General features: G+C 41.9%; 1 non-coding gene across 1 annotated transcript; it reads left to right on the top strand.

Annotated features, from left to right (window-relative positions):
* The first annotated feature begins 996 nt into the window (after nt 1–996).
* Nucleotides 997–1,151, top strand: LOC143211714 (5.8S ribosomal RNA). Its single transcript, XR_013009508.1, has one exon. It is a non-coding gene; the product is annotated as a 5.8S ribosomal RNA (ribosomal RNA).
* Nucleotides 1,152–12,852: the final 11,701 nt, after the last annotated feature.

Here is a 12,852-nt window from a genome sequence, read left to right on the forward strand (position 1 = left end):
CAAAGAATGTTGTGTTATACCGTATGTAATAACGCCTGTGGTGTCCTCTGCGTCGTGTAGGCTCTCGACAATTATAATATATACGGACATATCTTACCGGTAGCGCATGAACAGGGATGTAAGCGGTCGCTGATTCGCTTCCTCGGTCTTCGCCTCTGTGTTGTAAGTATATGTCCGGAGTCGTCCGTTCGAAACGGTGTCTCGAAGAGGACAAACAAAATCTCAGGGTAACCCGTGGAAAACGCGCGGTTGCACACGTTTGTGTTATCGCTCGCGAACATCGAGAAGATAGACGAGACGTGAAGGAACGGCTCGTGAAGCTCGCTTTTAAAGCAGACGGGAGTCTGACACCCTACTCTCTGTGTGTCCCAATAGTGCGCGCAGACGAGCTTGGGACGAGAACGGGGATCGCGCCTACGGCCAGAGCCGGCTCGCGAGTCCACTTGTATCGGAATTTATCGTTGCCTCGAGCACACACAACATTTTATGGAAATGTGTTTTGTACGGGAAGTGGACCGGCTCGTGAAGCTCGCTTTTAAAGCAGTAGTGAGTCTGACACCCTACTCCGTGCGTGTGGCCCATTAGTGCGCATCACGAGAGCTTGGGACGAATGACCGCTGCCAGAGCCGGCTGTGAAGTCCTCCGTTCTCACATCATTCCAAATGAAATGGAAGTGAAGAGGAGAGGAATATTACATCTCTGGATCCAGTATCGGGTTGTCTACGATCCCCGTCGTTTTCAGAGAATATGTTCCTCTCCGCGTTTTCCACGTTAACGGTTTTTCAATGTACTGTTCGCCCGGCCGTCAGATATGTGTTCTGTATCTGACGGTTTTTTTTCTGTTTCCACGGACGACGATAGTGTCGTCCTTAAAACGACGCCTGAACGAATCTCCTTCGCGCGCTGGTTGGAGCGTTCAGGTACAATGCGTTCTTACGAACCGCAGAACAAGAGACATATACATATATTGATTTGTAAATCAAAAATATATACGATTACCCTGAACGGTGGATCACTTGGCTCGTGGGTCGATGAAGAACGCAGCTAATTGCGCGTCAACGTGTGAACTGCAGGACACATGAACATCGACATTTCGAACGCACATTGCGGTCCACGGATACAATTCCTGGACCACGCCTGGCTGAGGGTCGTTTACGTAACCATAAACTGCTTGCGTTGCTCTTGTAAGTCCCCGCCGTCGCTTACCTCTCCAAATATATTTTTGGAGGGCGCCAAAGAGCGTTTCGGAGTCGGGTTGCAAAGATGCTACGTACGAGCGAATGATGGGCGTTTCGTCGGCGTTTGTCGCGGTTCTGCGAAAATTGCCAATTTTTGCATTGCGTCTTATAAATACATACAAATATATATCTAGTTTCCACGAGAGGCGAAGTAGGGATTGGTATTTTTTTTACGTTCCGACTTGCGTGAGTGTTTTTACGGTGTCGTGAGTCGTATTGAGAATACGACCGCCCGTAGGCACCGCTTCGACGAGGATCTCCAAATCCCTCACCTTCTCTGCGAAACGATTCGCCTTGCGGAAAGAAGCGCTTCCACTCATGAACATTTAACGCGCTCCCGACGTCGCCTGAAATGATGCGTATACGAAAGAGGTATATTTACAAGAGTCTCGCGAGACTACAGAGATGGACACACAAATTATAAAAGAAAGAAAGAATACTGTGTGGCACACAGAGTGTGTGTGGTGTGGCAATGTTAAGCCCCAGGGAGAGAATATGCCTGTGCGTGGATGAGTTTCTTAACTCTACGTTATAATTGCCATACGGCGGAGGGTCGTCGTTGCCGGCGATTTCGACAAACACATTCCTTTTCGAGTCTTCGAGGGAAGAGACGAAAGAGATCTCTCGTTCTATCGCGAACGCTTTGATGATCGATGGACAGCGGAGCAAAGCGCAGCAATGTGCGGGATGAGCACGTCGTACTTGATCGGGTCGGAATTATTCCCCGTCGTCGACGTGTCCTCGCTAATCTGTGCGATTGCCATTTCATCGCCGCGTTGAATCGTATTGATGACGGCCTATGTGCGTCTTGAGATCTTACTCTCTTTCTCTCGTGTCTCTTTTGGTTTTGTGTTTGATCGATGATAAATCGTTTCGTGCGCAACGTTTCTGTACCCCCGTGGTTTTTGGTTCAATTATATAAAAGTAGAGAGAAAAAGAAATCTCACCGGGTTATATGTATTATTTTTTTTTAATAATATACAGGGTGTTTACCTACAGGTGGGAGAAAATTTAAGGGGTGGTTCTCGACGATAATATAAGACGAAAATGAAGAATAAAAAAATTGCGATTTCGGCTTCGTTATTTAGTTATTAACAATTAAAAATCCGCCTAAAATGCTGCAACACTTCTAACAAAAGTACACGTTGCGTACGTCACACAGGCGCGCGACAGTCTCGTATCAAGTGACAAACGCATGCATACCTTGGTTTTCATTTGGGGCCCCAGCGAGGTGAAAATGTTTAAAAAATCGTTGGACGACATTCAACCTACCTACTCGTTAAAATCCACGAGGGCATTTCTAATATCCGCCCTATGGAATTATCGAGAAGAAGGGGTCAATGCCCTTTCACTTTTATATTCTTCTCGCACATATCCACAAATCCTTATCCTGCACTGTAATAGTTCATAAAACCGTACTTAATATACTGGAGTAAACGCTCTAGCACTATTTACAATATCATACACACGCACTACGAGTTTACAGAGAGTACAAGTTTACTGAGGGGAATGAGTAGAATGTAAAGAACTGGTAATCCTTTAATGTTGAAACACTCCACTTTACTGAACTTGATTTACGTCGCGAGACTCGCTCACAAACGGAACGAAATCTTGAGGTTGTGTGATTTCTGCGAACGGAAATCTTCGACGCGTGCGAGATGAATCATCCGTACAAGCTAGCATCCGCATGCACACTGATTCAAGACAGCTGATGAGGTGCGACCCCGATGCGGTCGTAACTATGACTCTCTTAAGTATTACATTCGATACGATGGTAGAGGCCTGGGAACTTGAGCTGTGGGGCCTCGTAGCCATCATACCGGATTTAATCCGGAGGAGAGGTGAGAACTCTCATCGCTGAGGTGTCGGACCGGGCTTGCCCGGTCTAGTATCCGAGATGAAGAGTTAATCCACCATGGGTTCAGACCATTTGTTCGCCAATAACAGCTGCTGATGACCAGCATAGAGAACACCAGTGCGAGTGGTGAGTAGTGATAACATCCGCCGGCGGACCGGATGAATTTCGGTTGACGTGTTTGTGTACGACGTACTGTACACCGCGTCAATCGAATTTTATTTGCCTTTGAGGCTTTTTAAGAGGTGCAGTTTTTTGCTGTAACCCTATCAAAGCAACACGCCGTCAGTACTTGTCGTTAAGCGACACGATCGCGCGTGTATGTCCATGCCAAGGGGGCAGGGCAACACGCCGCCCTCGTGGAGCGAGACGTCATTTGTACTTGGCGGCGTGGAGCAACACGCTGCTGAGAGCGTAAGTCCGAAGACCTGACGGAGCCCTAGCCGCAGGCCACTTTCTCCCCTCGCACACTGGCATCACCGTACAGCTCAAGGCAACTCCTTCGGCTTTCCAATGAGACGAGTCAATGGTAGATTTGACAGTTACTCGGGGTAGATGATGCGAATACATAGCCTCTCGCTCCCAAGTCACTACACGCGCCTCCTCGAGGCCCCGCTGGATACCACTGATATGACGTGGGAACTAAATCGGTAGTGGCGGGGCGGAGGGGCCTATGCTGACAGATATGCGCGGGTACATAAGTGCCCTAATTAACGAAGTTTTTCATATAAAGAGGAAGAAAGGAGGTGTAGCGAAGCACTGAGTGCTGGTCAAAAGACCACGAAGTACTAAAAACTGAGAGTAAGAGAGAGCGGATCTGTCAGCACTAGGTCTCTTCGCCTTACGGATTGGAATTTGGCAACGACATGGCATGATCCTGGACAATGAATTGGCACACAGAGTTGGATTTGCTGTTAAGGAAACACAATTTCACACACAAACGAAACGGATACAATTAACAACGAAGCCTCGGACGTAGAGGACCCCGGCCCTGGGTCCTCTATGGCGGACTTGTCCGCAATGGACAGGAGGGTCACCGGCAATGACCATGGCAATGAACCTGGACATGAGTTTGATTTACTGGTGGATGTACCCCTGGGTGGGGAAACAAAATGTGGCTTGTGTTCAGCAAACAGACAGTTCCTGCAGATAGGGGACCTCGCAAAACATCTAGAGAGTCACCCAGATAGTAAGATCGGCTGGAGATGTGTGCAATGCTCCAGAATATTCGGTAAGCTACATGGATGCAGATGCCATATCGCAAAATGTAAAATCAGAACACCAGCCGATGAAGAATCGGAAGAAGAATCGGAAGAAAAGGAGAATTCCGATGCCCTATCTGCAGGGCTGCCTTCGGAACACAAAGAGGTCTGTCTCAACATGAGAGACACATGCACCCAGTCGAGAGGAACGAAAAGAGGACGAGAGAAGCAGAACGACCCAGACCAGCCAACCGAGCATCTTCGGTCTGGAACTTAGTCCCCACTCAGAGGGTAGAAACAGTAGAGGAGGAGATGAGCTCGGAGGCGGATCCATGAGAGGAATCGTCGACCGAGGGCCAGGAAGTGGAAGAGAAAAGTATCGCAGTTCAAGAGAAACCTGATGTCTGGAAAGACAGACTCAGAGATGCGATAAGGGCCAACCCACTGAGAGATGATCACGATATGAAAGTGTTACGTCCCGGGTCGGAAATGGTCCGACAGAATGAAGCGGGCCGGGCGGGGACGCAACCGAGTAATTTATTAAGACGATCTTAGATCCACGTGGCGCGTAACGTCCACGTCTGATCAGGGACCCGATACCGGTGTCTGTTGTTGAAAAAGAGCGAAGACGGGAATAAATGCGAACCGAGACGGACGTCGTCCGTCGTGAACACCGCGTAGAACTAACACACGTCGCGGTAGTAGTGACAGTTCCCAGTGGTCGAAGTGTCACTATGTGGGTGTGTGCAACTCGTCCGAACGCGTGGGTTTACTCGATTCGGGGCAGGAGATTTCGATCGAAGGGAATTAGTGTTCTCTCGGTACCGAGCACCCTCTGGGCTCAGACCTACACGATTGAAACACCAATTTTAGGGTTAGAAGAACGAACATAGGAAGTCTGAGGAATTTGAGGAATAGGTCGGAGTCGAACAACCCGATGAACCACCACACGCACACACACTTTCGCGATCACTTTAACCGGTCACTGGGAACGACACTTTAGAAGTACCAAGCTTCTAGATATCGAGGACCAAGGCGTTGCTGAATAAAGCTGCGAATAATAGGTTTAGACAAACAAAATATAATGAACCAGAATAGATACAGCAGTGATTTGCGAGCAGGACTCGTGAAACAAAATATGGTGACGGCTTGCGAGCAAGCTCGAACGAAATGTATATGACGCTACAATATGTCGGGACATGACGGAAGCGACGCAACCCGTTGACAGAGACGCGTAACGCTTGCTTATTGTAAAAGACAATTATGTTATCTCTTGGAATTATACGTCCGTGTAGGACTAAGTTTAGTTTTAAAAATAACGGTTTGGAGATTTCGGTTATGCGTTTCCGGTCGAACGGCTGCGAGTCAGATGCTTGACCGTACCTTAGTAATTGCCCAGCGAAAAGGCAATAAAACGTTTCCCGTTTACCTGCATCCCTCATCGTGCGCGGCGCAAGGAGAGATGCGAGATAGGGTCCCTGGAAGGGATGGGCTGGGGCCTTGTTGAACGTGACCACGAGGGGCAGAATGTTTTTGGCTGCGCTACAGTGAAGAGCGTTTGATCTTGGAAGACAGCTAGTCGTCGCGAGTGGAAGCGAAAAGAGTCAGACGTAAGATCGTGTAAGGAGATTCTGCCAGCCTCGTGGGCTCGTTGACGTGTCTCCCCGTTGCGCTACGGGTCGAGGGTCGCAGTGTTTAACGGTGATCGTTGTTTCCCGGTTTATTTAATTCCGCGCGTGCGAAGACAATGAGTGATCCGGTGGAGAACGTCTCCGGTCAAACCCTAGCGGGCCCGATGGACAACCTTTCCAATCAGCCTCCGACATATATGTATCTTACGTGTATATATATATATATATATATATATATATATATATATATATATATATATATATATATATATATATATATATGTAAAGAAAGTACACGGCACTCTCTTTTAAATTAGCCCGCGCACACATGGCGCGGTAGTAAACAGAGGAGTAAGACAAACACCAGAGAGAGAGAGAGAGAGAGAGAGAAAGAGAGAGAGAAAGAAAGAAAGAAAGACAGAAAGACAGGTGTGTAATGAAAACGGGAACACGTGCAAAGACTAACCTAAGAAAGTGAAAATACATATTATAGATACAAGTAAAGATTGTGTGAATAGGGAAAGGACAGTGAATAATTGACATTTAATGTCGTTTCTCTTTTTACAGGTAAGATTGTAAATAGTTGTACATAGGAGCATGAATAATAAAACTAAAAAAACCTCTTTTTACAGAGAAACTCAGTTCTGTGATTATTCTTGTCTAACCCAACCCATGCGGGAAATTGAATAACATTATAAAACGACATTATCGTCAAAAAAAAAAAGAAAGAATTATGGATAAATTGAGATTCGATTTTGCTGTGAAAGCCGCAGGCGATGGGAAAACCAACGTAATTGCCCTAACCTCTATTGGAATGAAAGAGGACAGAATCTTCATAATGCCGGCAGAATACCAAGCAATGAAATTACATACAATTCTTGAAAAAACAAAAACTTATGAGAGAATAAAGAACACGCTAAAAAGAAGACATCAGAAAAGAGGAGTATGGATAACTCTTACAGAAGACTTGAGAAATACTTACCTGGATGAAGAAGAGAATCTAATGTTTAACGAATATTATTTAGAAGAAGTGGAGAAAGAAACACTTGAAAGAAAAGATACTGACGCCACAGAGGACTCTATGACTAAATTATTAGAAAAACTCATAGACCAACAGAAAAATTATGAACGTCAAAATTTGCAAAAGATCTCGCAGAGATTTATATTAGAAAAATACCAAACAAAAAGTACCAATGCATATCAATGGATTCAAGATTTTGAAAATGAATGTCATCGCTTTGAGATAAAAGAAGATAGAAAGAAAATTGAAATTTTTAAACTATTCCTAGAGAAATCTTGCCTAGATTGGTACAGCAGCATGATGATAAAATTAACGATAGACTCAGAGTGGGAAAAGTGGAAAAAAAGCTTTATTGAAACTTACGCAAATAAGGGATGGAGCCAAATTAGGTATGCAATGTCATTTAAATACCAGACAGGGCCACTGCTAGAATATGCAGTAAAGAAAGAAAAGCTTCTATTAGAGGTAAGGAAAACTATTGATACTGGTACATTAATTGACCTAATAGCTGCAGGTTTACCAAATTTCATAGCAGACAGAATTGACAGAGAGGCATTACAAGAGACTGAAGATTTATTTAATGAAATAGGAAAACTAGAGCACATGATTGAAAAAAGAAGATTTGGAGAGAGAAAAATAATAACCAAGATGGACAATAAAGCCATAAAAACACCATGTAAAATTTGTGAGAAAAATAACAAAGGTGCACGTTACCACCCCGAAGCATTATGTTGGTTTAAACCAAGGAAGAATGAAGAAAGAAAAGATGAAAAAATAGAATTTGTAAATAATTCGGAATTAGAAAATGTATTAATAAAGGAAAATCCAAAAAACTAGATTTGACGCCATTGATTAGAGTAAAAGTATTACTCGATGACACTCTGGAAGTGAACGGTATTTACGACTCTGGTTCTAACGTATCCTTGATAAACTCAAGATTGTTAAAAATGAAAAGAAAGCAAATGAGCAATACTAATAATACGAATTTAAAAACAATCAATGGTGTTAGAAAAGCGGATGGATTAATAACTGTAAAAACAAAAATCTTCAATGTGGAAAATATGATGGATGTTTTTGTTATAAACAGTGAATATTTTAATTATGATTTCTTGATCGGTTTGGATTGCATAAAAAAATTTAAATTATGCCAAAATGAAAAATTAGAAATAAAACAAAAGATAACTACAGATTTAATTGGGGAAGATTCAACAAATAAATATAAAAAGAATATGAAAATTCCCGGTCGAAAAGAAGAAGAAAAGACGGATTTAGAAAACAAGGAAGGAAGATATGAAATAAAAGAAGAAGAGGAAAACTATATGATAAATTTTAATGAACACATAGATGAAAAAAATTTTGAAATAGTTACAAATCACTTGGAATATGAAAAGAAAAATGATATTGATAAACTTATAGAAAAATATAGAGCAATATTTGCGAGAGATAAATATGATATAGGAACAGTGAAGAATTATGAAGCACACATAGATTTGCTAATTGAGAAATATCCCAGTAAAAGACCGTACAGATGTACGATCGAAGATAGGAAAGAAATTGAACAACAAATTGCCCAATTACTAAAAAAAAAATTAATTGAAGAATCGTATAGTCCATTCGCCGCTCCGGTAACCCTAGCATACAAACGAGAAGAGAATAAAAAAACAAGATTGTGCATTGATTTTCGGGATCTAAATAAAATAGTGGTGCCTCAATCACAGCCGTTCCCTTTGATCGAAGATCTTATGGAAAAAACAAGAGACTGTAAGTACTTTTCTACGTTAGACATAAACTCAGCATTCTGGGCAATACCTCTGAAAATTGAAGATAGAAAAAAAACAGCATTTGTGACACAGGAGGGTCACTTTCAATGGACCTGTCTACCGTTTGGGTTGAAAACGTCGCCAGCGATCTTCCAAAGGATTTTAAGTAACATTATAAGAAAACATAAACTTTCGGGCTTTGTAGTAAACTATATTGATGACATACTAGTTTTCTCACGGACATTCGCTGAACATATCGGACACTTAACACAATTATTGGAAGCAATAATGAGTGAAGGCTTCAGACTAAAGTTTTCAAAATGTGCTTTTGCAAGGAATTGGGTAAAGTATTTGGGTCACATAATACAAAACAATTCAATACGCCCATTGAAGGATAATCTGGTATCAATAAGAAATTTTCCTATACCAAAAACAAGAAAAAATGTTAGACAATTCTTGGGAAAGATAAACTTTTATAATAAATATGTAAGAGACAATGCAATCATTTTAGATCCACTACACAATCTGCTAAGAAAGAACCAACAATTTAAGTGGACGAAAGATTGTCAAGCATCATTCGATAGAATAAAAGATCTTCTTTGTCGACAACCAATTTTAGGGATATTTGATCAAAAATTGCCAATAAACATATACACGGATGCTAGTTTGAAAGGAATAGGAGCGATTTTAAAACAACCACAAATTAATGGAGAAGAAAAACCGATTGCATACTTTTCAAAAAAACTGAATGATGCCCAAAAGAAAAGAAAAGCCATTTATTTGGAATGCTTGGCAATAAAGGAAGCGGTAAAATACTGGCAACATCGGCTCATAGGACAAAAATTTACGGTTTTTTCAGACCACAAGCCGTTGGAAAATATGAATATAAAATGCAGGACTGACGAAGAATTGGGTGATTTGACGTATTACTTATCTCAATACAGCTTCAATATAAAATACGCTCCAGGTAAATATAACATAGAAGCAGACTGTTTAAGCAGAAATCCGGTTCTAGAACCAGATGAAAATGAAGATGAACAACTAAAAATTGTAAACCTCATAAAATCGGAAGAGATTATTAGTGACCAAAGAAAAAACGCTGATTTGCAAATTGAAAAGGAAAAGATGATACAAAAACATAGAATATACTATAAAAAGATAAGAAAAAAAGAAAAGATTGTGCTATCAGAAAAACTTAGTGTAGAATTTATCAAAAGAATTCATGAACACTATTGCCACATAGGTATAGAACAGATGACAAACAAAATCAGTCCGTTCTACACGAGCAAAAATCTACTGCTAAACATAAAAGAAACATGTAAAAATTGCACAACATGCATAAAAAATAAATCCAGAGGTCAAGATAAATATGGCCTAATGTCTCATTTAGGACCGGCTGAACGACCATTCGATATTATATCAATAGATACAATTGGAGGATTTGGAGGATCGAGATCAACAAAAAAATACCTACACTTACTAGTTGATCATTTTACAAGATACGCCTGGATATTAACGTCAAAGACGCAGAGTGCCAATGACTTTATAAAATTAGTGAACAAAATTACAAAAGACGAAAAGATTGGCATGGTACTAACAGACCAATATCCAGGAATAAATTCGAAGGAATTTAAGGATTTTCTAGAAGAAAAAAAAATACCACTGATCTTCACAGCAGTAAATTCGCCTTTCTCCAACGGACTCAACGAAAGATTGAACCAGACATTGGTAAATAAAATAAGATGCACAATAAACGAAAAAGAAAAAAAAGTTGCATGGACGACGATTGCCACAGAATGCGTAAAAAGATATAATGAAACAGAGCATACTGTCACAGGTTTTACACCAAAGTACTTACTGGAAGGTGAGAACACTACAATTTTACCAAAGGAATTGAAACAGGAAAAAACGCAAACCGACCTACAGGAAGACAGAAAACGGGCTCTCCAAAGGACAAAACAATCACACAACTACAACAAAAATATATTTGACAAAAACAGAAAACAAGGGGAATTCAATGTTGGAGACATGGTATTTGTAGAGAATGGAAACAGACTGAATAGGAAAAAGTTAGACGAATTGAAGATCGATCCCTACAAAATCTTAAAGAAAATATCAAATTCCATATACGAAATAGATACGGGACACAAAAAAACAAAGTCGAACAGGTTCCACATAACGAAACTAACACCAACTCCCATTACACCGAATGAATAAAAAGAAATGTAGTCTGCAAACTGTAGAGAAAATTTTTACAAAATTTTGTCCTCAAGCGGGGAGATGTAAAGAAAGTACACGGCACTCATTTTTAAATTAGCCCGCGCACACATGGCGCGGTAGTAAACAGAGGAGTAAGACAAACACCAGAGAGAGAGAGAGAGAGAGAGAGAGAGAGAGAGAGAGAGAGAAAGAAAGACAGAAAGACAGAAAGACAGGTGTGTAATGAAAACGGGAACACGTGCAAAGACTAACCTAAGAAAGTGAAAATACAGATTATAGATACAAGTAAAGATTGTGTGAATAGGGAAAGGACAGTGAATAATTGACATTTAATGTCGTTTCTCTTTTTACAGGTAAGATTGTAAATAGTTGTACATAGGAGCATGAATAATAAAACTAAAAAAACCTCTTTTTACAGAGAAACTCAGTTCTGTGATTATTCTTGTCTAACCCAACCCATCCGGGAAATTGAATAACATTATATATATATGTCGCGGCAGAAACATTTTGGCGCGACCCGTGCGCCCCGGCGTTAATACGTTTCATCGTCGCGTGTCGGCTGTCGAGTATTCTGACCGTTTGACTCTGCGGAGACACTCATCTCGATCGTTCGAGCGCTTAACAAAATCTGCCGGCCGGTCTCGGGCCATCGAGGGCCTTGCCTCGCATTCTCCCCACTCCGCAGAGTCACTCCGTCCACGTGCACGCATTCTAAAAGGGAGCCGATTTTGTTTGTCGCAGCCGCTCAAACGTTTCGGCTGCGCGTAAGAGAAACCGATCCCGACTCTTACGGCCGATCAAACGTCTTGGCCGCGCTACAATGTAAATGCACGCGCGAGCACTCAGCAGCCGACTCCTGCAACTTCCAACGGCCAATCCTTAACCTATGCTTATTCTAAAAACGCGCTTAAATCTACGACACGGCCGGACTGACATGTCACGCGTCCTCGCGTGTATCTGCAACAGAACAATTCCTTCATATTACATTCATAGTTCGGCCTTCCTGACGTACAAGAGGTAACGAAAGTATTAACTTTTCATTGCAGGGAATCAAACATGGTAACAGTTCTCACAGAACGCCGTCTATGCACACAGCATAGACGTAACAGGTCACACAGACCGCCGACTATATTGATAGTCGTAACAGTTCACACAGAACGCCGTCTATGCACACAGCATAGACGTAACAGGTCACACAGACCACCGACTATATTGATAGTCGTAACAGTTCACACAGAACGCCGTCTATGCACACAGCATAGACGTAACTGGTCACACAGACCGCCGACTATATTGATAGTCGTAACAGTTCACACAGAACGCCGTCTATGCAGACAGCATAGACGTAACAGGTCACACAGACCGCCGACTATATTGATAGTCGTAACAGTTCACACAGAACGCCGTCTATGCACACAGCATAGACGTAACAATCGCACAAAACACACCATTGCTAGTCTGATTCATTAAACTCATTCGAAACTTGGCACTCGGGCATTTTTTGAACTCTATCATGCGCATACTTATATGTGCGATTACCCGTTAAGGATTTTAAGAGGTATCTGTCTCCATTAAGAACTTCAATGATTTTAAATGGGCCTCTAAATTTAGGGTCAAGTTTGGTCTGATTTCGTTCCTCATTTAGAATTAACACGAAGTCTCCTGTTTTAAATTTAACTAATTTGGACTTTGTGCTGTCAAATCTGGTTTTGTCGCATTCGGCATTTTTTGTAATATTGCGCGCCGCACACTCTCTCACCTCAGAAAGATCTACTGCAGCTTCTGCATCATCTGGAGTCAATAAGTTCAAGGGTCTAGCTACGCGTCCTATCAGAAGCTCTAAGGGGCTCGCTTTAGTTACCCGGTGAATAGTGCTATTCAAGGCTAACTGAATATCACTCAACGCGTCCTGCCATGATCGTTCG

This window comes from Lasioglossum baleicum, chromosome 8 (assembly GCF_051020765.1).
Source record: "Lasioglossum baleicum chromosome 8, iyLasBale1, whole genome shotgun sequence".
NCBI lineage: Eukaryota > Metazoa > Arthropoda > Insecta > Hymenoptera > Halictidae > Lasioglossum > Lasioglossum baleicum.